The following is a 14,164-nucleotide window of genomic DNA, read 5'->3' on the forward strand; positions in this document are numbered from 1 at the left end:
GCTGCCTTCCAGTTTCTCTTTCAACCTTCATATAAAAGACTTGAACACACTCAGTACCTGATCTTTGGTTTTCAAAGCAAACACCCATACCTTTTTAGAGTGGTCATCAATAAAAGTCACATAATAAAGTGCACAACCTAGAGTTTTAGTGTTCATAGTGTATACATTAGTATGAACTAAATCAAGAATAGTAGACTTTCTTGATGAAGAGGATTTTTGAAATGAAACTCTTATTTGTTTTCCAATAAGACAATGAGTACATGGTGTTAGTGATGTACCTTTATTATTAGGTAGGAGTTGTTCTTTGGCGAGAATATGAAGTCCCTTCTCACTCATGTGACCAAGCCTCTTGTGCCATAACTCAATGGAGTTTTCATTCTCGACAACAATCACATCTCCCTTGACTCGTCTTGCATTTGTTTTGTAGAGAGTGTTAATCTTCTTTCCCCTCGCTAAGATAAGAGAACCTTTACTCAGTTTCCACTGTCCACCTCCAAGGTAATTGTGGTAGTTTCCCAATAAAAATCAAGTTGAAGCGCATTTTAGGAACATGCCTGACTTCATTGAGAATCAATTTGCACCCAATACTAGTTTTTAGTTGTATATCTCCCATGCCCACAATTTCACACTTTGCTTCATTTCCCATCGTCACCCAACCAAATTTGCCACTAGTGTAGGAAGAGAAGAAATCTTTGTGGAGTAATATAAAAAGATGTTGTTGTATCAACTACACACGTAGATTCATCACATTCGAGATCAGCATAAACTTCATCAAAGACAAATACCACATCACCATCAGATACAACTGTTGCAGTGTTTTTTTTTTCTTCTTGATGTTCTTTGTTTTTTTCTTTCAACTGTTCTCTTTTAAACTTTCGGTAATCTCTTCTTATATGCTAGGCTTGCCACAGTGAAAACATTTTATGCATATTTTTTAGTAGGACTTTCCTCTTGACTTGTCACAACTGTCATACCTGCGAGGTTTTCTGCTTTTATTTCTCCCCCGCCTTTCTATAACAAGTGCATATGAATGAAAAGAAATGCCTTGCTCTTTTCTTCTTGTCTCTTCATTGAAAATGTTGTCTCTTACCATGCCCATAATTATCACACCGTTGGGAGTCGAATTACTAAGTGACACCACCAAAGTTTCCCAATTGTTCGGCAAAGAACTCAACACAAGTATTGATTGCACCTCATCATATAGTGCAAGTTTCATGGTAGACAACTCATTCAACAAATCTCTTTAAATTACTCAGATGCTTCATAACACTATGCTCATCTTTGTACTTCAAATTCAAAAGCCTTTTTATCACAAAAACTTGTTTTGAGCAGCCTTTCGTTCATAAAGACTTTCTAACTTCTGCCAAAGACTATAAGCATCAACTTCTTTGGCTACATGATGAAAGACACTTTGATTAACCAACCCACTGTTTCATATATCCAACGGCTTTCTTATTCAATTTCTTTCAATCACCGTTGGTTGCAGCAACTGGTTTGACACCTTTCAACTCAATGGGGTCAAACAACCCCTTGGAATACAAAATATCTTCCATCCTAGTCTTCCAAATTGAATAATTGGAAGCTGTGAGTTTAACCATTGTGTTAGATGACTCTTCCATTTAATTTACACAAGAACTCCACACCGACAATTAACCCAAGGCTTTGATACCACTTTTTTACGGGTGAACTCCAATTTTAGATACTCAGTGGAATTAATCTACTCATTTTTGTGCAAATTAAATAGTCAAAGTAAAAGAATAATAATCAAACAAAACCACAAGCAAGACACCAAGATTTTTACGTGGAAAACCCTCCAATGCGAAGCTAAAAACCACGGAACTTAATCTAGTCAAATCTTCCACTATCAACAATAATGAGTTTACAATTTTCTTCCCTAGAGAAAATATTTAGAGGCTATCACCACATCAAGAATACATACATTCTTAGATTAAACATAAATCCATCACCCTAAAGTGGATTCCAACAAGAATAAAGAAATATCTCACCAAGTAGGTATTAGTAACCAAGTGACTGGAGATGAATTCCAACAGTCGACACAAATCAATACGTAGCTTTCGTCGTCAGAAGCAACACACTAGAATTACATTAAGATCGGATCACAAACAAACCTTGACGAATGTTGTCAGGCAAACCCTTTTCTTTTTCTTTTCTTTTCTCTCTCTCCCTTGCGCCGCCGCTCTTTTTTTCTTCTCCTTGTAATTTCTGTTTCACGTACGCACAAAAGCAAAAGTTGCTTTTCTTTTATATTGCACAAAAAGAGTAGAAACCCTTTGTTTTATTGTCCACGTAGGTCAGTTCCCACATAGAGAGGGACCACCCCAACAATAAGCTCATCCATGTCTTCCAGATTGCATTTCTTTGATTTAAATGCTGATATATCTGGAGAATGCATTAAACAATGCTGCAACAATAATGACATATCATACAAAATTCTTTAACTGTTCCAAAATAACTTATAAATGTAGAGGGTGATCATTGATCAATGTTACAAGTTGACCATCTTTACCAGGAACGGAAGAGTATTTCCTAAATTGCATTCTCTGTTTGAATGCTCCCATTGTTGTTTGAATGGCCTCTTTCATAGAATCGAATTGTAAAGGAAAGAAATATGCTTTGTTAATTTGGACCTCTTTCTTTCTAATTGATTTTGATGGCGTCAGGGTCCATCAACGCGGAGCTGTTCTCGGTGAACACTCGCTCGTTCCCTACTTGTTTTAGGCAACAAATTTTATTCACGTGCCGGATTCGATCTAGACTGGTTTCGATGAATTGAAACTTGATCACCTACGAGTCAAGTTTCATGCAAGCGTCTTGTCAAAGAACAAAAATAATATCTGGGTTATTCATACAAGGCTTGACTTTTAGCAAGTTCACATCCCAGTTTGTCTTTATTATGAATTTGGGTATTGATTCCACAATCTCCCTTAAATTTTTGCCTGGTCTTGTAAAAATTGAAGCAGTTATCAATCAAGGTATCTTTTTTCTCCACTTGTTTAAAATAAAATGACACAGAAAAGGAAAATTACTTTTGGGACAAGAAGAAACAATGGATTTAATCATCAATTTCTCCACTTATTTAAAAGGAAAACCAAAAAAGAAAAAGAAAAAGAAAAAAGGAAAATCAGTTTCAGGACAAAGAGAAACAATGGGTTTAATCATTGATTTCTCCACTTATTTAAAATAGTTTGACGACCCATAAAAGAAAAAACAAAGAAAAACAAAACAAAACAAAAACGAAAAGAAAATTAAGTTCGGAGAAAGGGAGTTTAAAGTATTCAAAGTTCAAATCCTTATTATAATATATGGTAAAGTCCACTTAACCTCCTCAAACTACCACCTCAATGACAACCTACCCTACAAACTATCAATTACGACAATTTACCCCTCAAACTACCAAAACAATAACAATGTACTCCCAATTTTTTTAGGGTTTAGGGTATTGTCATTGTTTTGGTAGTTTGATAGGTAAATTATCGTAATTGATAGTTTGTAGGGTAGATTGTCATTGTAGTGGTAGTTTGAGAGGGTTAAGTGGACATTACTCTATAATATAATATCATTGACTCCGGCATGATTCCAAATCAATTTAGAAGATTTTTTTAAAAAAAAAAACGTTTTAATCGAAATGGCATAATTATATTTTTATATTATTTATTTTAAAAATTAGACAGAATTTATATTTAAAAGTTTCACAAATTTGGGTCCTAAATTTACAAAACCCAACTTTTGTGTACATATGTTTTGATTTCTATCTTTTTTTTTTTTAAATTTCAATTTTAAATTTGACGCAATTCTTATGTAGTTTTGTGCCACGTAAATAAAAGTTGAGTCTTAGATGAGGCTCAGTTGAGCCCCTATCATATCTCATTTTTATATCAATGAATATCTCTCTATTTCATAGGTTATTCTGTTAGACATTTTTCTTTGCTCTAATTCACTATTTACAATATCATACTTTTTGTGTATTTTTATTTTTACAGAAAACAAAACCATATTGTTTTAGGAATTTGACTTTGTTGGGTCATGGACCAGCCCACTAATTATTCAACAGTCCTCAGGCCCAGTTTGAAGAAGCCCAAGCCTGAGACTTGGATCCAAGACTCATGAATCCGAGACCTGTGTATCCGAGACCACGAAATCCGAGACCCCCTTAGCCGAGACCGTGAAGTCCGAGATTAACTCAGGACATACAGGTCTCGGTAAAAGGAATAACTCCGATATCCTGAAAGATGCTGCTTTTAGTAAATAAGTAACCTTGTTATTTATTAAAGGCATCATATCTCTTTACAATCCAGATCCTACATATATCAATGAAGATATGTCAGTTGATATCTAAGATCACAAAAGCAATCAAGTCCCACTCGGACGCTCAAAATTTGCACGGCCTAAAAGCTAAAAGGCTGATCCTCTGATCTCAGGCCACTAAAATCACGGAACAACTAACAAACATGATCCTTCATTTAAATGTTTGTTCAGCTGACATCAAGGGATAAGATTCCTGAATGTGTGAGAAATCAAATTCTCTCCCTGCCTATAAATACAAGTCATGTTATCAAAGCAAAGGTAATCGCAACTCTTGCTATCAGAACTTTGTAGTTGTTGTTGTCAATATCCTTTCTCTTTCCCATTCTGACTTAGGCATCAGAGTGTTTACATCGGCTCACCCCTGGTCACTTCGATCCTTCTTTATTCTTTGTTGTGCAGTTCAAATCATTCGTGCGTTGGTTAACTTAGGCTTGTCAGGCGTGCCACATCATCATACAGAAAACTATGCATCAACAGTTTGGCACCGTCTGTGGGAACTTCGATTTTCATCAGTTCTTACTATATACTAATTCAGTATGGTGAGTACTCGTGCAACTGCAGCAGCTTCCAGCGCACCACCACCCAATTTAGTAGAATTCATGAAGCTAATGACTGAGTTCATGAAGGCTCTGGAGAAGCAGAATGAAGACTTGGCTATAAGGCTCACAGCTGTTGAAGGCCGCAATAGCCAGAGGGACCAAGAGTGTGAGGAAAGGTGAGCAAAAAGGCGTTAAGAGAGGCATGAGAGGGAAAGGCGTACGGAAATACGTGATGGGAAGCGGATTGCCGGTTTCCATCACGATGAAGAAGTGAGTTCAGTTCAAGTCAGCCATCATACTACTGTCCCGAATGAGGAACGTCGTGAGCAGGAGAACCCAGAAAGGTCTCAGCATACTAGGCCTTGAAGGGACCAACCTCATGGGCGAAATGAGACCCAGATGAGTGTTGACATGGAAGATCTCAAAAAGAAGTACGAAGAACTAACCCGCAAGTTGACTGCCAAATAGGAGAAAAGCCCTGGAGGAGAGCTTATGGGCAACACTGACCTGCCTTTCACTGATCGAGTGTTGAGTTTTCCTTTGCCTAACAACTTTAAAATGCCTCATGTCAAGGAGTTTGACGGCATTGGTGATCCTTCTAAACATATGGAAAGTATCCGCCCTCATTTTTCTCTTCACAGGTTTCCGGATGAAATCGCATGCAGAATCTTTCCCTTCACCTTAGAAAGAGTTGCTCAGGATTGGTTCGCCAAATTGGTGGATAATTTCAAAGAACTCAGACGCCTCTTTTTGAGTCAATTCCTGACAACCCGGAAGAGGAAGAAACACTCCGCTTGTTTGCTATCCCTTCATCAGGGAAAGGAGGAGAGCCTGAAGGATTTCATGCTCAGGTTTAACAAAGAAAAGCTGCTGGTAGAGAACCCAGGTGGTCAAACGGTATTATCCGCATTATGGCACGGAGTTCGGCCAAATGGGCCTCTAATGGCCGAAGTATCAAAGAGTTCAATAGAGAAAACTCTTTGCAAGTTCATCAAGAAGATTGAGGAGTATATCAATTAGGAGGAAATGATTAAGGCTCTAATGAAAGGTCAAGAGGAAGAAGACCGAGAAAAGGAGGATGCCAAAAAGGAGCTACCTGCAACGTCCACCCCGAAGGAAGGCAAATTCCAGAAGAAAGTAGCAAAGAAGACTGTACCAACCTTTCCAAAGATAGAACCCCGATGATGCGAAGATCGAAGGTTCACACCTTTGAATGCCAGGATTAATGAAGTGTTCATGGAAATTAGAAGAGACCCAACCTTCAGGTGGCCGAGAAAGTTAAAGGGAGATCCGAGGAAGCGAGATCGGACGAAGTTCTGCGAATACCATAATGATCATGGGCATTTGACAGAAGATTGTATAACCCTACAACAAGAGATCGAAACCTTCTTCAGAAATGGAAGGCTTGTGAGGTTCCTTGCAGGAGAGAGAAACTGAGATGCAGTTCACCAACAGCCCCTCCTATTAGATGCAAACCGAGATGTAGGAGGACGAGAGCCGAGACGTGATCGGGAAAACGACCCGAGAGAGGATCCGAGACCCCCTCAGGACCAAGGAGTGGTAGGTGAAATCCACACTATTGCCGGAGGAATAGCTGGTGGAGGACAGTCCAACTCGGCCAGAAAGGCTTATGCAAGAAAGGCACAGACTGAAGAGGTCCTTATAGTGCAAAGACCTTCTAAAATTCCAAAGAAGGATTCAGCCCTGATCAGTCCCAAAGTCCGAGACGGTCTCGTCACTTTCCTACAATGAAACTTCAAAGTTTTTGCGTGGACCCATGAAGATATGCCAGGAATCAGCCCTGAAGACATTCTCCACCAACTCAATGTGGACCCGAGTTTGAAGCCAGTCAAGCAAAAGAGAAGGAAGTTCGCTCTTGAGCGGAATATGGCAATAGCTGAGGAAGTAGAGAAGCTTCTCAAGGCCCAATTCATTGAGGAAGTTTATTATCCTGATTGGTTAGCTAATGTAGTATTGGTCAAAAAATCCAATGGGAAGTGGAGAATGTGTGTGGATTTCACTGACTTCAATAAAGCTTGCCCAAAAGACAGCTTTTCATTACCTCGCATTGATGCATTGGTGGACTCAACAGCTAGGTATGGCTTACTCAGCTTCATGGACGCCTTCTCTAGTTACAACCAGATATACATGCATCCAGAAGATCGTGAGAAAACTGCGTTCATAACTGACCGAGGCCTGTACTGTTATAAAGTCATGCCCTTCGGTTTGAAGAATGCAGGGGCAACGTACCAGAGGCTGGTAAACAAGATGTTTCGAGACCAGATCAGATGCAATATGGAGGTATACGTCGATGACATGCTAGTCAAGAGTGTGCTGCCGCAGGACCATGTACTCGACTTATAAGAGATGTTTGCAACCTTGAAGAAATACGGGATGAAGTTGAATCCCTCAAAATGTGCGTTTGGAGTCTCATCGGGAAAGTTCCTCGGTTACATGGTATCAAGCCGAGGAATAGAAGCTAACCCCGAGAAGATACAAGCTGTCTTAGATATGCAGTCTCCATAAAATATGAAGCAGCTCCAACAATTGACGGGAAGGATAGCAGAACTAAATCAGTTTATTTCGAGGTCAACTGATAAGTGCCTTCCATTTTTTAAAGTCTTGCGAAAGGCTTTTGAATGGACTACTGAATGTGAAGAAGCCTTTGGACAGCTAAAGAAGTATCTAACGTGCTCACCTTTGTTAAGTCAGACAATACCCGGAGAAATACTGTATTTGTATTTAGTCGTGTCTCCAACGGCAGTCAGCGCTGCATTAATCTGAGAAGAAGAAGGAATTCAAAAGCCTGTATACTTCATAAGCAGAGCATTGAGAGGCGCTGAAGAAAGATACCCTCAGGTGGAGAAACTGGCAAGGTGTTGACCGAATAGCCCTTGAAGAAAGTATTAAGAAAGCTAGATTTATCGGGAAGATTAGCTAACTGGGCAATTGAGCTGGGAGAGTTTGACATTGAGTTTCTCCCTCGGAATTCTCTCAAAGGTCAAGCACTGGCTGATTTTTTGGCAGAATTCACTAATTTGCCAGACATCACCAGTTGGCCAAGTGATGAGACATGGGTAATTTATGTAGACGGATCATCTATAAAGAAGCACGGTGGAGCTGGAATAATAATGATTACCCCTGATAGGGAAGAATTATGTAGTTCTTTGAAGCTGAAGTTTAAAACCACAAACAACGAGGCCGAGTATGAAGCAGCCCTAGCAGGACTCAGTTTAGCTCGTGAGATGGGAGCTAGATTTGTGGAAGTACGAAGTGACTCCCAAGTTGTCGTCGGACATATCCAAGGTGAATTTGAAGCCAAAGGAGAGAGGATGAACTTATATTTATCAAAAGTGCAAGAAATGCAGTGTCTATTTAAAAAGTTCAGCATTGTAAAAATTCCGAGGCCAGAGAATGAGAGAGCAGACCGATTGGCCCAAATGACCTCAACAGCTGAAGGAGAAATTGAAGATGAGACCCCAGTCTAAATTCTTCCACAGTCATCCATTACCGAGACGGTGTCGATCTTGACATCCGAGACCATACCTAATTGGCAATTGGAAATTGTGGAATACCTGAAAAAGGGAGTCCTTCCTACTGATCGAAAGTTGGGTATCCGATTGAAGATAAGAGCTGAAAGGTTTACAATGGTGAATGGAGTCCTTTACAAGTGAGGTTTCATGTTACCACTCCTCAACTGTGTTTCAAAGGAAGAAGGGAATTATATCCTTAGAGAAATCCATGAAGGGATTTGTGGAAGTCATTCTGGAGCTAGAATACTGGCACATAAAGTAGTCCGAGCGGGTTTCTATTGGCCCAACATGAATCGGGACTCGGGAGATTTGTTAGAAATTGTGACAAGTGCCAGCGATTCGCTAATATCACTCATCAACCCTCTGAAGACCTGAGTGCAATCTCCTCACCTTGGCCCTTCTCACAATGGGGGGTAGATATAGTGGGACCATTGCCTCGGAGCAGGGGAGGTGTACGGTTTGCAGTTGTTGCTGTGGATTACTTCACCAAGTGGGCAAAGGTTGAAGCCTTAGTAAATATCACGGCCAAGACAATAGAACGGTTTTTATGGAAGAACATCATATGCCGCTACGGCATTCCTCGTGCATTTGTCACAAATAATGGCAAACAGTTTGACTGCAACTCATTTCGAGACTGGTGTGCCAAGCTCCGAGTAAGGAACTACTACTCGTCTCCGGGGCACCCTCAAGCTAATGGGCAAGTAGAGGCTACCAACAAAACCATCTTCAAAATCGTGAAAAATAAGTTGGATGATCGAAAAGGAGATTGGGCCGAAGACCTTCCAAAAGTTTTGTGGGCGTATCGAACGACAAAAAGAATTCCAACAGAGGAGACACCATATGCCTTGACATTCGGAACTGAGGCAGTTATTCCAGCCGAGGTAGGCTCGGGCAGCTATCGTGTAGAGACCTTCCGATCCGAGACCAATGACGAGGGTTTACAGCTATACCTGGATTTGCTACAAGAGAAACGAGATCAAGCCCAAGTGACTATGGCAGCTTATCAGGCAAGAGTGACTCTATATTTTAATAAAAAGATCAAGTCTCGGAGCTTCAAAGTCGGAGATATGGTCCTACGAAAAGTCACCCTAGCAACTAGGGACCTAGCCGAGGGAAAGCTGGCTCCTAATTGGGAAGGACCTTATAGGGTAATTGAGTGCAAAAGAGCGGGAGCATACCACTTGGAGGATCCCAAAAGTAACTTTTCCGAGACCTTGGAACGCTAAGCACCTAAAAAAGTAATATGTCTAAATGCTGTAATATGTGATTTCTTTGTCATTTCATTATTCTCATTTCAATGAATAAAAGTATCTCGGAGTTAAACAGCATATAATTTTCATAAGTACAAATGAAATGATTCTATGAGTTTCGGAGAATACAGCTGAAAAGGCTCTTCCGAGCCCTAAAGAGATACATCTCAGAGAAGCTCTCTCTTAACATAACATCAAAAACCTAATGAAACTCCCCGAGACCTAACTCGGGGTATCATAACAAAAGTTAAATCAAACTCCCCGAGACCTAACTCGGGGTAGCATAACTAAAGTTAAATCAAACTCTCCGAGACCTAACTCGGGGTAGCATAACTAAAGTTAATTCAAACTCTTCGAGACCTAACTCGGGGTAGGATAACTAAGGTTAAATCAAACTCCCCGAGACCTAACTCGGGGTAGCATAACTAAGGTTAAATCAAACTCCCCGAGACCTAACTCGGGGTAGCATAACTAAAGTTAAATCAAAATCTCCGAGACCTAACTCGGAGAAATATAATTATAAGTTTTTCTGACTACCTTAAGCAACAAACAAACATCAGAAGGTTATTATTCCAAGATCCGTATAAACGCGAAAACTCGTTTCATTAAAAAGAAACTTGAGGTATATACAAGGAACCATTAAATGGTGTTACATCATTTTGCCTTGGCGAAAATAGGAGTAACATCAGGGGCTTCGGCAGATGCGGACTTGGCAGATTGGGCGTCATCAGGAGGAGACTCTGTGCCTCGGCGCTGTTGATCCGAGAAGGGATCGTAGAAACATTCTTTTATCCCTGCAGCATCAGGCATTTGTTCTTGGCCCAAGTTTACCAGTTGCGCCATAGCTGCATCCGCACAAGGGATATCCTCGATCTTCACCTTGTCAAGATCTATCTTCTGAGTCGAGTCCTTAGCCCACGCCCGAAAGGTTTCAAAGCCAAGGATGAGCCCGTCGGCCCAGACAGAATTTTGAACCCATGAGGCAAAGGACAGCTGACGTAAATAATTGGCAGCTCGAGTTTTAGCCTACTTTAGCTGGGCCCTTACCTGGGCATACTTTCCTTTGAAGAATTTGAGCTTCTCCTCGGCTACCACTTTGGCTTCACTCGTCTTTGTCACCAAAGCCTTTAGATCCGAGACTTCATCTTGAGCCGATTTCAGTTGGTCCGAGACCCCTGCATGTGTTTCTTCCAGTTGACTCAGGTCCTTCTTAATGATAGAGTTGTCCTCTTGCAGACGGTTCACTTCAGCTCAGAGGCCTTCAATCTCGGTCAGCAAGTCGTTAACCCTAGATTCAGCTTTTGCCCGAGCCGCAGCGGCCTCGAAGGTCTCGGCCTGCAATTTAGACTGCTCCTGACCCGAGAGTAGCAGTTCCTTGTCTTGCACCACCACAACCTTCGTCAATTCTGCATTCTCGGCATCCAGCTTAGTGACCCTGTCCTTAAGGTGGCTTGTCTCAGTGGCCAAGTCCTGTGCCGTCTTCCGAAAATAACAGTATAATATCAGCGACTTCATGAAACTCTGCAACGGAAATTCAGTTAGCTTATAAAAAAAAAAAAAAAAAAAAAAAAAAACCAAGGTAAAAGTCAGGAAACTTACGACAAGTTGGAAGAAACAGATTTGCTCAGTCATGCCCTGAGCGGATGTGTCACGTTCCATAATAAGGCCCTCATAAGGGACTAAATCCACTAGTGCTTGGAAAGGGTTGCCCCTCAGATCGCCACCAAATGTAGTAAGGGGTCCGCCGACAGTCCAATCCATTCCTTCAGGTCTTATAAGGATCTTGGAAGAAGAAGAGGTCTCGGTAGAGGAGGCCCTCTCGGCGGCAGAGGCCTTCTCGGCACTAGGAGTCCTCTCGGCAGCAAAGGCCTTTTCGATAGTAAAAGGTGTCGGCTGAGGAGCCTCGGCAGATTTCGAAGCCTGAGCCGTACGGTCACCCTCGGCAATAGGTGATAAAGGACGAAATCTTGTCCCTTCCTCTGCAGCCACAGTGTGCCCCTCGGTTCTCTCTTGCACCATCCCTACAGAGCCCTCGGAATTCTCTTCCAGCTCTATATCATCTAGGATGTGTTGGATGTTCGAGCCTAGAGGTTGAAATGACAAAGACTCGATGGGAATCGCATCCCCTACAACAGCTCCCGCTGAGCCTAGAGGAGTACCATTCAGCGGTCGAGCCGAGATGGGCTCATTTGAGAGGAAGGCCTCGACCTCTGCAACAGGTCTTACCACAAGCTTAGGGCTTGTTTTCCTCCTAGCAGCTAGAAAGCCGGCAATTTGGTCTTGCGCTTTTGCTTCAGCCACCTTCTTCAATCTCTTCTTTTTCGGTTGAGGGGCCTCGAGGTCCTCGGGCTCGTCAACCAATCTCAAGACTCCGGCTGCCCGAGGAGGAGTGCTAGGCTTTTTGGCCTTGGCATCTTTTTTTAGGGGTCCAGTAGTCCGAAATTGGGGAACTACAGGTTGAGCTGGACCCCACGTATTTTTAAAGCCTCGCCAGTTTAAAGAAGAATATTCTTCTGTTTAGGCTGCTCAACCATTTTGCCTTTGCCCTTTTCGAGCTGAGATTTTCGGGGGGTAGCTCCTCGAGTGTTTGCAGCTGGAGGACCCGAGGCGGCAAGGTTCGGGTTTCGGACGACCACGGAGGCAAGTCTCTTCCTTTTTCCGCCAGCGCCTCTCTCGAGGTTTTCGATACCTTTTCCTTCGGAGAATGTCTGGATCAGTTCAGTGTAGAACATTAGGTTTTCATGTCTCCGAGCCCATGCTGCAATGTCGTCCACACGCCTCAGTTCGTCTTCACTAAGAATCGGTTCCTTGGAAGCATTTCTAGCAGGGACACTCGTCTCCCGTGGCACCCTTGGACCTTCAGCAATTTCGGTGGGGTGAAACTGCCGCTGACCAGTGGCGAAAAAGTACTTAGCTTTCCACCGTGGTTGCTGGAATACTTGCCATTCATGTGAATAAACTTCCCCCATCGAGACTGGAAGTTATATAAGCCTTCACACTTCGGGTTCTTCTGAAGACGATATAACCACAAAAACTCCCGAGCGGAGAGGTAATTCCCTGGTCCAAGGGCCATTGGCCAGAGCAAAATACAGGCATAGAAGACCCTCCATCCGTTAGGCACAATCTGATGCGGAGCCAGATTAATAAGACTCAATAGCTCTCGTACTACCCATGGGAAAGGCAGTTGGAAACCAAAATGAAACATGGTTTCGTATAGACAAACCTCGTGTGCGTCAGCACGCACAATGGCACCCACCTGCTCCTCATCAAACCGAAGCTTCACTGATCTGGGGATGAAACATTCCTCTCAGATTCTAGCCTCGTTAGCTTTGGTTAGTTCCGACCGCCAACAGGCTGGATAAGTGTTGCCATCGAGACCATCGGAGCCTGATCCCTCGTCGCCAGACATAGTGATAAGAAAAAAGAGAGAGATGAGAAGCAAGTGATTGGAGAATGGAGAAGAAAGACCGGGATTTTATCACCAGGGAATAGAAAATGGATAGATATGAAAGAAGATAGTACCTTATTTAAAAGGGGCTTACCTCGGCAACAGGGGTATTAAATAAGCCAAGATGCGACAGGGTCTCGGGATACCAACCAACGCCGCCTGCAGATGACGCGTGCAAGGTACTCGAGCGCCAGGGTTAATGAGGTGACATGGTCTCGGAATACCAACTGATGCCACCTAGAAATTTGAACTTCAAATTTTCCCTCCAAAATTTGAATTTTGAATTTTCCCTCCGGAATTTGAAAATTGAGTTTTCCCTCCAGAATTTGAAATTCAAATTTTCCCGCCTTAGTCGTCCGAGACGAGGTCGGAAGGTCATTGACTGTCTCAAAACTTCTCCTAAGAAAGCTGGTCTTGGTAGGTGGACCCATTCCGTCTTAACATGAAATTTCCTTAGTTCTACAAACATCGAAATTGAGGGGTAACTGTTGGGTCATGGACCAGCCCACTAATTATTCAACAGTTCTTAGGCCCAGTCTGAGGAACCCCAAGCCCGAGACCTGGACCCAAGACTCATGAATCCGAGACCTACGTATCCGAGGCCATGAAATCCGAGACCCCCTTAGCCGAGACCATGAAGTTCGAGATTAACTCAGGACATACAGGTCTCGGTAAAGGGAACAACTCCGACATCCTGAAAGATGCTGCTTTTAGTAAATAAGTAACCTTGTTATTTATTAAAGGCATCATATCTCTTTACAATCCAGATCCTACATATATCAATGAAGATATGTCAGTTGATATCTAAGATCAGAAAAGCAATCGAGTCCCACTCGAACGCTCTAATTTAGCAAGGCCTAAAAGCTATAAGGCTGATCCTCTGATCTCAGGCCACTAAAATCACGAACAACTAACAAACATGATCCTTCATTTAAATGTTTGTTCAGCTGACATCAAGGGATAAGATTCCTGAATGTGTGGGAAATCAAATTCTCTCCCTGCCTATAAATACAAGCCATGTTATCAAAGCAAAGGTAATTGCAACTCTTGCTATCAGAGCTTTGTAGT

This window comes from Corylus avellana, chromosome ca5 (assembly GCF_901000735.1).
Source record: "Corylus avellana chromosome ca5, CavTom2PMs-1.0".
Classification (NCBI taxonomy): domain Eukaryota; kingdom Viridiplantae; phylum Streptophyta; class Magnoliopsida; order Fagales; family Betulaceae; genus Corylus; species Corylus avellana.